The 13,200-nt window shown below is 36.6% G+C and overlaps 1 long non-coding RNA gene across 1 annotated transcript in view; it reads left to right on the top strand.

Moving 5' to 3' along the window:
• LOC142056073 (uncharacterized) overlaps positions 1-12,158 on the top strand; it is a 109,940-nt gene extending 97,782 nt beyond the window's left edge. Inside the window, exons 9-11 of the long non-coding RNA XR_012660202.1 lie at positions 506-632; positions 2,208-2,363; positions 10,237-12,158. This is a non-coding gene — a long non-coding RNA (uncharacterized LOC142056073). The remainder of the gene's footprint in view (positions 1-505; positions 633-2,207; positions 2,364-10,236) is intronic.
• The last annotated feature ends 1,042 nt before the right edge of the window (positions 12,159-13,200 follow it).

The raw sequence follows: 13,200 nt of genomic DNA, 5'->3' as shown, positions 1-13,200 counted from the left end.
CAGAATAAGATCCAGAACAGTTACTAATAAATACTCTTGTTCTGTAATTGTAAGAGCTATGGTCCGGTTCAAAATGATCAGCAGATAGAAAGTGACTGGAATTTAATGATTCTATAGTATTGTTCTATGGTATTTTTCTTCATTTCCAGTTTACAATTTCACTCTTCCCATGCTCTTTTCAGTAAAAGCAAATAAAAAGCAAAGCTGTTTACACTTGACATTTCGAATAATCCTTTTGTCTTGGGCACAGATGAAGAAATACAAGATGCAAGAGAGTGCCGTAACTGCAAAATGTAGCTATTAATTCTTCTGGGAGCTGCCAGTAGTTTATTTGGGGAGGTTATAATTTCTTTCTTGCAGCTGACATCTGTTTCTAGAACTTTGTGGACGCCCTGTTGCTTTTCCTTAAGAGAGCACAGAAAATGTATGTTTGTTTGTTTAAAAATTATACCTAATGTTGTAGTGTCCTTCCTCCCAGATTTATTTCTGTGGATCTTTTTCTTAGGTCCACTACAAGTCTACTATGTCTGAAAACCAGAACATCCTTAAGGAGAGCACACTGGACTGAAAAAAGTGCCAACACCAGGACCTTCTTCTATGCCTAGGTTACTAGAGAACTTGACATCTTCTAGGTAAGCTTTTTCCCATATAGAGCGAGATATATATAGAGAGGGATATATAGGTGTGTGATGGTTTTTGTAGGTTAAAGGCTGACATTCCTTTTCTTCAGCCATTTGTCTTTTTTTTTTTTTTTGCCTTGTGAATAAAATAGTGTTTCATTGTATGGTATATCATTAATTTGACACAGGGAAATTAACACAAAGCAAAAGAAAACAAATCCTTTTAAGTACCATTTCTTCCAAGCTGACAAGTGCTGCTTTGTGCCCATTCTTACCTGACTGATCTGCCCGGTATCAGAACTCTGTCTCAGCTGCAGCAGTCTCCAAGAGGCACACACCTTGGCAGAGGTGGGAAGTGAAGAACTTGGAAGTCCGACTGTTGGAGAGCAGCTCGTTGTTGCATTATCTCACGTGACCTTCTCTATGATATCAATGTCAAGTGCGGTCAAGCTGTAAAGAGAAAGTTTTTTTTAAAAGACTGGTCCCTCTAAGAATGGGCTAACTCATCATTCTTTAATTCCTCTGGCAATGGTGGAACTGTAGTGGTGAAGCGTGATAGTATGGGAATATGAAAATCCTACTGCAAATATAGACATCTAGATCAAAATGTGCCCCCTTACATAGCAGAACTGTCTTCTGTGATAACTACCAATGTTGAGGGCAATTATGAAATAAGCATAAATATTTAAGCATAAACACATACTTTGAGAATTAAAAAAACTAAAATAATTGTAATATGAATATGTCTATTTGCTTTCCTCTAGGTTTTGAAACTGTACACAAGAGCATTGTAAAAATATATGACTATCATTAGTTCATTATGGATGAAAATTATTTTCTAGTTAGACTGAACAGCAAATATTATTTACCTTCATCACAAAATGGGCATTTGTCTTCATGTATAAAAGAGTAAAAAGTAGTTAATGTGTTTATGGTCATTGCAGCAAATAGTTGTAAAGTTTTGGTTTTGTAGGTTTGCATACTTCTATTTCATTTCAAACTGGTTTTGATGGTAAAGTGAATAGCTGACATAAAAGCCTATTCCAGTAGATCTGTTGCAGTAATCTTATATAGCAGAGGCAGGTCTTTAGACTTTCACAGTCGTCGTTTCATTCCATCATGACGTTTAAACACACCATCTCAACAGAATTTTTCTGTTAATATGATGAGATTGTTGTGACAACTACAAGTCCCTAAACTTCTGAACCCTGAAGTTTATGGGAAATTGGCATTCGTAACATCCTATAAAGGGACTGTGGTATGCTCTTTGTGACTCTCTTTAACTCACTGTTACTACTTTGGCCACCGTGCATCAATAGCACTTAAAATTGTAAATAAAAAGTATTTCAGTTATTTGAAAACTTCATTCAGCTCATCAATATGTCTAGCAAGGTAGTCCCTACAGATCTGTGATATTTGTCCTGGCTTCGGGATTTTTTTGTCTTAACTGAAAAATGGGGCAAAAATGAATGTGGTATTTAGAGGAAAGTGGTGTAACACTTTGGAAATGGATGCATAGAGCATCTACATAAGGAATGAGCAGTGTAAATTGAATAACAGATGACATTCATCTATTTGCTTTTCTAGGACCAGATCTGAAGAGAAGCAAGATCTACTTCTACCTTTTTGCTAAAACAAGCCTAGTTAAAGAAATTCCTGAAAGACTCAGAAAAGCTAGTAGACCTAAGCAGAATATAATCTGTATGCAGCTGCAGCTCTGGAGAAAGCATGTTGAAAAGAGTTGTAAGTAAATCTCATTATAGTGATGCTGATTTGCCTGGTGGGCCCCAAGTTTAATGTTTATTCTCATTCTATAATTTAAAACCTTTCTAGATTGCAATTCACTCTGTGCTGGCTTTTCAGATCCTTCTTGGACTTTATTTTCATACACTTTGAAGACTGGCTGTCCCTTGCTCCTCTAACAGTGCTTTGGGTTCCTGCTTTATCTTCAGATACCTTTCCTGTCTCTCCCTGCCTTTCCTTCTTGTCCCCTTCTATTTCCTTGGATCTGTGGGACATGGGAGCAGATGCTTCGTTGCCCTCGGGGAAAAAGCAATGGCTTTGTGTTTTCAGGTGCTACCTAGTGAAAAGCAGCTTATGCCCAGCTGTAGACTTTAAGAGAACCCATGAAACAGTGGCATTTGGTCACTGTGCACAGTCAAGTACACTAACTGTACTGTGTACCTGGTATAAATACAATCTTTGATGTTGATATCAGCATCACTCTAAGTTAATGAGTTCAGGTTTAATTCTAAAAATTTTATAAGGGTTTTCTTTTCACTCCTATCAGCTTGCAAAACTGAAGCTTTTACAAAATTTTAAGAAGTGTTCTGGGCTGATTGTCTGCTACTGAATATTGACTTCTCTGAAATTCAGCCCTTTTCTACTCAGGGAGAAACCTTTATTTATATATAGAACAACTGAAAACTGAGGTCTCCATCTGAAAGAAAATGCTAATGTTTTGAAATAGTTACTATGCTTAGTCTGAGGCTTAAGAGTGCTATGTTTAGAGGCTGTGACAGAGCTGATAAGTTGATTTGTTATAGAAATCAGGCTCAGTCCCAGTGTCATCCACTGACCTGCTCGTTGAACTGAAGGCAGATGGATATGGTGTTAGTCAGTTGTACGAGACTGGTTACAGGCACTGATGTACATTTGGCGTGCTGTCCTTACAGTTCCTGTAAGCTGTTGGAGACCTGTGGCTTTGATTTCTGTCTTGAGTTTGCCCAGTTCTGTTGCAAGAGAGAATTCTTACTATTAACTCTAAGGGGAGAAGGTTTTCATATTTACATTTTTATTCAGGAACATTACTTTCTAGCAGATAGCTGCATTAGAAAAAAAGTGATAAAGTGATTTATATGCTTTGGCTGTGGATTATTCTACTGCAGTACTGGCTCCCAACCTGATAAAAGGTCAAAGCCATTATAGACTGATCCATTTCATCCTACTAAAATCAATGGAAAGACTTCAATGACTTTGCAGGGAGCTTAGCTGGCATAACAAAGTCTTCCTGAGAAGTACTATGTGGCCTAGCTGAAACCCACCAATTATACTGTGTTTTGCTGCAATGTCTGGGTAATGTTACACTTATACTACTTCTTTATTTAAGAGCATGCTCCTAAAATTCAGATTGTGTCAAGTTAACACCATTTTCACTAAGTTTAAAATAAATAACAATTATCATAATAATTTTATCTTGTTTAACAAATGAGGGGCTTATTTTGACTTGACTTCTCATTCCACAGTAGTAGAGATTTGCATTAGACTATGATCTTTGTCCCACAAGTACATAATCATGTAAGAAGTGTATTTAAGCACTCTTGAGAGGAGTCTGAACACAGGTTCTAGGATAGTCACTCTTACAAAGACACTTATGTCCTAACTCTTTAATTATTCTGCAGCATCCTGAAGTGATGATCGTTTGTAAATAATCTACTATCATTTTCTGTTTCAAACTAGTCCTTTCCTTGGTTCAAGGGCCATGGAAAATTTGTCATTCTATTGTCTGTTCCTCCTCCCTAAGACTGTGTGAGATATATTTGATTTACTTTTTTTCTCGGGGTGTCCCTGCCTGGCAATAAATAAGTACATCTCTGTGTTAATGCTATTTCTCCCCTTGGGTGTCTTTTAAATGCTTTTAACTAGAAAGGATCTTGCTGGAGTAATCCATCAATGCTAGTAAGACCTCGTTCAAATTGTTGGAGGCCAGTAATAGCAGCATGGCTGGCTCTGAAGGAGGTTAAAAGAACATTAACCTTGCATAAAGCCATGTCTGTTTCCCATGGGGATGTCATCTAGGTTTGACAAGTTTAATTAAAGAAGCTGTGCAGAATTTGGAAATGTTCCCTGAGTTTCATAACAGTTGGGAAGCGGTTTGGATGTAGACAAAAAGGTGCTTTAGTTGCAGAGAATGAAAATGGAAACAAGGAAGAAACAACATATCCCCCTCTCTTCACTCACCCACCCCCAACCCTCCTCCCAGAAAAACCCAACCCAAAACCAAAAAATAAACCAACCCTCTTTTCTGCCATTATCTGCAAAAGAGACAATTATTAATGCTACTACAAAATTTTGAGGCTTTTTTTTTCTTTCTCTTCAACTGATGTGAAGATAGAAGGCAAAGCCAAGTATCAGGCAGTGAAATTCATGGCGCTCTGCAGCTGCCAGAACTCTGATTTTCCAGGTTTAGAATGGGACAGTAAACTCTTATAGATTCATGCAGTGAATTACTATATAATTTTAAAAATAATAATTTAAAAATCTGATACTGAAAAGTCAGTTCAGAAATAGTTCATAGACTTCTGAATAGTTCTGAAGGGATCAGTTATTGTATCCCTTAGCTATAAAACAGCTAAAGTGGAAATCTGAAAATGATAAATATTCTTTTGCATGTCCTTCTTGTTTCATATGTAATGTGTTTTATTTTCCCTATTTTACACTAGTACTACAGTGGCCATTGTGCCCTGGATATTTATGTACAGCTTGATATATGTGTATATTACTACTATTATTTATTATATAAGAATGCTTTTCAGCCATTTTGTAGCAATAACAAGACTGAACAGCTGGACACACTAATAGGTCTTCTAAGGAAAGACAGTATTTCATTATAAGTAACTTCTAGGTATATAATTACTTCAAGTTCAGTATCCTATTGTTTCTGGAGAGGCTTAGGTGCATATCCATTACACCTTCCAAGTCAGTGCCAGGCTAGAGACACCTGAACTAACTCTGAGGTAGTCAATATGTCAAGATGCTTTACTGCAGCAACATGCAAGGAGAATTAACTTTTGTCCAAGAAGTAGGACCTAGTTATTCCTGTGTCTGAATAAGTGAACTCTTCCTTGTCTTTGCCCTGAAAGAAAATGATGCAACCACCTAACCTACTAGTGTGGTCACTTGCCTGACACAGCAGAAACGTCCTACTCAATCTGAGTGATCCCCTTACTGTGTATATATTTCATAATAATGTGTTGCTTCATAAAGCAGAGGGAAAGAGTGGACCAGAGGTGTGAATCTCCTTGAAGAGGTAATTAATTCCAGGTGCGATGCTGTTCTAAGCATTGCCTAAAGGGGAGCATTGATTTTCAGGTGCGAGTGCTTGCTGGTGCAGGTGCTGCAGGTGGGGGAGGCAGAAGAATGTGCAGTCTGTGGCCTTTCATGCTTTGCAGGGCATGGAGTGGGTGCTGAGCTGCTCAGGCTGAAGCGTTTCTGAGTATTTCCTGACACAGAATTTGAATGCTAAATTAAAAACACTGGTGCCTGCAGATTCCTAAATCTCCTCTTCAATAACAGAGAGAATTCTCTGGACATGCTTTGGTGTCTGGACCCCAGGATATGCTTTGGTGGTAGGAAATCCAGACCAGTGTTGTTTGGCAAAGATAGCTTGTGGAAACCAAACAGTGGACACTGGAAATGCTGCTTCATTGTTGACTCTGTTGAACGTTTGGGAAACGGAGGAGGAAAATGACTGGGAAATGAAACCATCCTTCAAGTTGGTGAATTTCCCTTTTTGCAGCTGATTTTATGATCTTAGGCTGAAAATTACAGCCACTATGGTAAATCAATCCCATTGTAATTGGGGAATTTTTGGCATTAATTACCTCATTTCTTTTTAGAATCAAAATAGATCACAGGCAATTCTAGTAATAATTAGTAACTATTCGGATGAATAAAAACCTTGACATACGGGGGTGTATCACTTCAATCCACTATTTATAAAGTGCTGGTTTTACTTAAATAATGAAATGTGGTTATTCCCATGAGAGGGTTTTTTTTCTACTTTAATGTTTTAATTAATAGACTTGAAATTGCAATTTGTTAAAATGCCAACAAATTAAAAACCTTTCTGATAAATCCCACCTGTTAGTAGACAGCCAAGAGGGACTTAATTTAACTGTTTTTCTGTAAAAACCCTGTCAACACCTTAAAACCACTCTAATACCCACACAGCCCACGCTACCACATTCCTCTGTCCATTTTTTTAAAGGCAGTTCTGGGACGAAGGCTGGGACTCAGCCTTTGAAAATACCTGTGTTTATGTTTAAAGACTGGGAGCAGAATAAAGATACTGCCTTAAAATGTCATTCTCATTTCAGCTCCCATGTTCTTCTGTAGTATCTTGGAACACTTAATTGGATTTTGTGGAACAAAGAGTGTTTATACTATGCATTGCAGGCTAATGTGAGCTGGCTTCTGAACCAAAATAATTCTGAATAACTATATTAGTGTGGCACTGTGATAAAGGATAGTGAGCCCTGCTGTGAGGTTATCGAATGTTTTGCAGTGGTAGCCAGAATAAGGGCATGCATATACAAACCGCCTTTCCTCCCTTCCCTCCTCATGGGTTCATCTTTTGGATCTGGTGGAATACTGTGGATTTGCTGGTGCATGTTCTGAGGAGGAATGCATCAGTGAGTAATTCCTATTGCCAGGAGGTACCAGTTTTGGCGTCATCCTAGGAAATATTTATCCTGGTTCTAAGAATATTTAGTCCTCCTATTAGCTAAATTATTTGCTGTGTCCCTAACACGTGAGGACTTGTAGATACCTACAGTCATGCAAAATACTGACATAAACTGCATTTTTAAAAGTATTTAACTACCTGCAGAGGTTCAAAGGACTCTGCATATCTGCACGAGAAGCTATCCAAGGCACACATTGTTTGTTTCTCCTATCCCCTGAGGTAAGGAAAGGCAAAAGTTTTGTTTCTGTTTTGGTTTTAAACTATGCATGATTGCAGATTCATGCCTGTGCCCCCTCACTGCTTTTTTTTTTTTCTGTGTGCTTTTTGTTTGTTTGTTTTCATGCTGAATGAAAGCCTGCAGACCAAGGTACCCTATAATTCTGGATAATTGGGTTATTCATTTTAAAACCCTTAGCTGGTAGGAGGAAATAATTGCTGTGCCTGTATGAATTAGAAAGGTGCCATTCTATTGAAACCAAGGTGAGACAATTTGTTTCTGGAATACCAGCGAGAACTGAGCTGTTGGAGAATGAATGCCTTTTGAGATAAAACTAGACTAAACAGCTTTAAGCTTCCCTTTACTTGTTGGTGCCTGCAGTTCTGAACATTTTAATTGAAGTTTTTCTTTTGTTCCACGTAAAAGAAAGCTTTGTCTATCTGTTCAAAATGAAATGTTATTTTGTTTGAAAGAATGCATTTTGACAGCTGAACTGTAATGCATTATTTTAAAAGCATTTGGTCATATCCTGAGTTGGTGTAAAATCAATATCGATATTAATAAGAACTATACACCATAAAAGAATCTAATCCATTTACCTCTTCCATCACACTTAATTTATGAGAGGGCCAGCATTTACTAATATCCTAAGGTAAGCAAGGCAATTTTAGTTAGCATAAGAGAAATTGTATCTGTCTTTTTTGATCTGTGAGATGTAAAGTCTTAGATACAAATTAAAAGGTCTGGCCTTGAACATGAGGTTTCTGCTTTACTACTTCTGCCTGCAAAATAGAACTGTATTAAAGTTTTTTAAAAATTGTTTGTATAGTTATTACAGAGTGGAATCCATAAGTCTAAATACCAACTATTGTTAAAATACGTCTACTTGAATTACTTGGAATTTGAGCATCGCTAAACTTCACTACATGTTGAAGAAGGCAGTACACAGACAACAACATTAAAGCTGAGCATCTAAAGATTGGCTTTATTAATAAAACATTCTGTCACCAAGCAACTGAGTAAGTTTTAACATCCTTTATCAGATGTCCAAGGAAAGTGGTGAATTCTGAAGAAAGTAAGATGATGTTCTTACTGTTTTTAATAAAAGACAAATACTTTAGGGGATATGTTTCTTTTCTAATAATGACTAAGTTCTTGCACAAATGTACAGAATGTAATGAGCTATCAGAGGGCATACAAAGCTATAACTACAGTCATTGAGCACATTTACTTATATATGAGCTCTCTAATATTACACATAACTGATCATAATTGATAAAATCTTAGGCTAAGTGAGATTTTTCTTTGGAGTTGGTCAGTAGCATTGCTCCTGATGAATAGTTACTGACCATAAGCAGCTTAAGAAAAATGGCAGAAACAAACCTTTAGCACATGTAAGGAGCAAAACCAAGAATAAGAAAAAAATTGACACAGGTTTCCTTAATTCAAGGAATAGTCATTACGTAATTAGCAAGCTTAAAGAGGTTTACATTAGTGTGTAGTATTTACTTTGTTAGAGTGAGTCCTAGAAAATATATTGTATATAATTATTGTTATTTAATAATGAGTACATTGAATGGTGTTACCTGTGGGCTGACGATAGTAAGAAGGCACTTAACTTATTCATCAGCTATGAAGGAATGATAAATGGAGACATTTTAAATAAGTGCTAGGTAAATCTCAGGTAAAATATGTCTAATCTGAGAAAATAAAAATGGAATATAACAATATAGGAAGGATGAGGCCCTCAAACCTGCACCCTCTCTTCATAAAAAATATTCTTAATTCTAAAAATTCAAAAAAGTTTAAATAAAAAACTTAAGAATTTTAGCTATTCTAAATAAGGTTAATAGGGGAAACAAGGTCTTGCTAGCACCTCATGGCAATTACCACCTGCAGAGCACCTGACTGCATAATCCTACTCCAGGTCCATTTTCATTGAAATTTAAGGAAACTTTGACTAAGTTTTCAAAACACCTGTATTCATAGAGCTGGCTGATTAATCTGTTCCTGAAATGATGTATACTTATTTATCACTTCATCTTAAACTAGAACAAAAAGTCATAAAGACTAAATATATTTTAGGAAGAGATGTCTAGAAATCATTTATTTTGGAAAAAATATTGCCCTCCTTTCTGGCTGCTCAGCTGGAAAACTTTTGCTGAAAATCAACGAGTTAAGGGTCAAAAATACTTTATATTGCCTCACATGGGACTTAAGAGTACATTTCAACTGTAATTTGTTCTTTGACTGAATTGTTTTAAGTAGCAAGAAATACTGAAATAATCTCTTAGCGTAAGTTTTCAAATTAGTATACCCTTCCAAGGTATATATATCTTGCTCTCATGCTCTATGGCATAGATGAGTCTGAATTATTGTACTATGTAGTAACTCCAAATGAATTTAATTACTGAAAATTCAGGGACACAATGTGAGAGACTGAATGTTAATCTGAGAAAGGGAAAAAATGTTAGAGACGACAGTAGCGTGATAGAAGAGCCAAAGATGGGCAACAAGATTTGGTGGCTGAGAAAGAGATTGAGGGAGACTCAGCCTGTCTCCTGTCTGAAAATATGCAATGGGGAGTGAGGAACGGTGCCAAGCTTACATAGTAACTGCATGTTATTGATTCATAACACCAAATTCCTTTAAAAATTGAATTATCATTTATTTGTTGAAATGTCTAGACCTCATATAAAGTAAAACATCAGAATGGCACCAGTTTTGGTGCCATATTGCTCTGTGGTGCCACATTACGAATTTGCCATATTGCTCTCATACTTAAAATTTAGAAACTTTTATTAGGAAAAAACAGTATTGATTTCAACATCTGTAAAAATACTGGAGAAAAGGAGGTAATAGTAATGAAACTGGGATATTGTATTATAGACATATTTCCACTTACAACATTCTTCTGCATTTTTAATATTCAGTAACGATGGTGACCTCACTTCTGCCAGAAACAGTAGTCCATGTGCTGATATACCTACAAGCTCCAGAAACCAATCCAGGGAAAGATCATGAACTGCACAGTTTCCTAATTCCTGTTCCCAGCTGCTTCTCTTGCAGATAAAAGTGAGTATATATGATATTTCAAACTTACCAAGGTTAAATTTGGATCTCTTAATGATATTGTGGCGTTTCCTCAGGTTGCCATTATGCATGGGACTTGTATAGGTCCCTACAACCATCCACCTACTGAGGCCCGTCTACTGCTTGATGTATGTGATTTCAGTAGTAAAGTTCATATGGTTAATATTTGAGGAATCTAAGTAGATCTCTCTTGTAGTCTGTTTCCTGTTTTGCATCACAAAAAAAAAAATAATCTTAATATTCTTATACTTGATGGCTTTCTTACTGAGAATGATTCTATGAGGAAGCAATTTGGTGAGATCTCAGTTCCTGTGGATTTTTGCCTCATGACTGAGCCCTATGGTGTTTAGTATGCGGTGAACTACAAGAGAAATTTTTCCTCCCGTTACAAAATTTATAGCTCCTCTTGGTAGCTCAACTAATTTGATGAAGAAGCCAGAGAAAATACCTTTGCATGGTTTCACAAATCTTTAGAAATTTAGATCTTTTGAAAACTAAGATTTCTCTCAAATTAGACTTAAGTGTAACAGTGATTTCAGAACTTCTAGGGAAAGAGGCGATGGAATGATTTACATTTGAGGAGTGTGATAAAATGTTTTATATCCTGGCCTACTGTCCAATTTCATGCATGTGCAAAAGTCCTGCTGATTTCAAAACCTGGAAAATGCTCTAGGGAGTTAGTTTCCTTACCTCCAAATTTCAAGTCACTGTAGGAGATGAAAAATGGCATTTCAATGCAAACACTCAGCAAAACATGGGAAAGTAATTTAATAAGCTAATTATTTTCCTATTAATTAAATATGTATTGATTGTTGCAAGAACAATTATTGAGTTTAGCAACTATGAAAGAGATTAATCTAGTTGCAACCTAATTAGTTCGGAATTGCATAGGCAATACAAATACATAATTAGAAGGAACTGCACTTGTAGGAAAGTTAAGGATTTATTAATGAAAAATGCTGTAATTGTATGAGTACATATTGTAGTATTTACATAAGAATTCAGGGAAGTAACAGTTTTAGAAAACTGTTAGTTTGCTCTTTCTAGTTGCCTGAAGATTGCACTTATATGTGTGAAGAACACAACAGTGAGACAGGTACCAGTCATGCTTATAGCCTAAGTCTGTATTAAAAGTAATTTTATTAAACAAGTAAAAAGCAGTTTACTTACTGCCAAATGACTGAAAACCTGCTATAAAGAACAACAAAAATACTGGACTTCCAGTAGATGGCCAAAGGAGGAAACAGTTAAAAAACTGCCTGTCAGTAAAACATTGCATTCCCTCTTGCAGGGTAGAGGCTGTGTAGCAATGGCAAGCACAGGGCAGCTGAGATCCATTCTGCCAGGGTATCTATGCATGTCAAAAGTCTGAATAAAACAACCCACTGAGAATGTGTGTGGAACAGAAGGATGAGCGGTGCGGGCTGAATGACACCTTTTCTCTACACACATACACAGAGAGCGCTCCTGAAAAAGCTTACACTGTAATTCCTAAATGTTACTAAATTTAAATCGTATCACTGACAGGGCTGAATGATTTTTATACAGGGATTTTTAAGGAGATGGACCATAAATTTTAGCGATGCTGGGCAGTATTTTATAGCTCTATAGGCCGAAAGAGGTTTGTGGGTCATTTTGAAGCCCTTGCTAGCTAAACAAGCAAGGAATGTGCTTAACTCTATTGTCGTTAATGGGAAAGGAACTGTTGAGATGTGTCTCATAAAATGCTTAGAGAAATTTGGTGAAGCATTATGTTTAGAGCAAAACAAAATCAATCAAGGAGAAAGGATGAATTAATCTTGTTGCTGCAAGATCACACAGAAGGGACTTAAAATGTCAGGTAGTTTAGAAGAGCTGTAGTTAAGCATTTAAACTTTTCTAGGTGTACTCAGACAAGAGCTAGTATTACAAGATCAATTTTTTTTTTCTGATCAAATTAACCTAGTTGTCTGGTGATCAGAAATGTAGAAGTAAAAGAAAGTAGAAAGGAAATTTTTAGGACATTAATGAAGGAAAAAGCCTTTACTCAGATATGTGGTATAGAAAAATAGTGTACTTGTGAGAGATAAAATATGATGGATATTAATTGGAAAAGACTTTGCTTGTGTCTGAATCCTGAGGGAAATTTCTTCAAGATTGTATTTTCATTACTGTTTTAAAACCAATATTGGTTCATAAAGCTTTCCAAAACGTGTCACAGAAATTCGTTAGCCCTGTTAGTAACTGTGTTTCAGAACATACAACAATAAAATGGCTTGTCCAAGGTCAGAGTGGATCAATAGTGTCAGTGGGGATCAAATCCTGTGAACTCCTGTTTTAATTCTTTGCTTTTGTTACTAAGCTGTTTCCCATCAATTTCTACAGACATGACAATTCAAAGCAGTCAAATAGCTGTGCATATTTCATCCTTGCTTCTCCTTTGTACTCTCTTCAAACATATTTATTTTGTGAAATAGAATGAAACTCTATCTGTCTCAATTTGTTTGAGTTCTCTCTCCTTCACACTCTTCCTGATTAAACATTCTAGGTCATGGGCTCACCACAGATTACCAGTTCCTTGCCCATGTCTTTCCTCCCCATTTACAGTTTCAGTGTGGTGAGAACAGGGGGCAATTAGCAGCCTTCTGCAGCAGCTCTTTCATCCACTGAAGACACAGACTATGCATTACTGGCTTTTAGAGTGAGAAACCCACTAGTGCCCCTTGACCCATCATTCGCATGTCAATGAAAGAAGCTGAAACAGTTGTTTCTCAGAGGACAGCAAATATATCAACAAACCACTCTGAGATAGCAGCCTGGCGCAA

This window comes from Phalacrocorax aristotelis, chromosome 4 (genome assembly GCF_949628215.1).
Source record: "Phalacrocorax aristotelis chromosome 4, bGulAri2.1, whole genome shotgun sequence".
Lineage (NCBI taxonomy): Eukaryota > Metazoa > Chordata > Aves > Suliformes > Phalacrocoracidae > Phalacrocorax > Phalacrocorax aristotelis.
The sequence above is the reverse complement of the archived record's forward strand: the minus strand, read 5'-3'. Positions and strand labels throughout refer to the sequence as shown.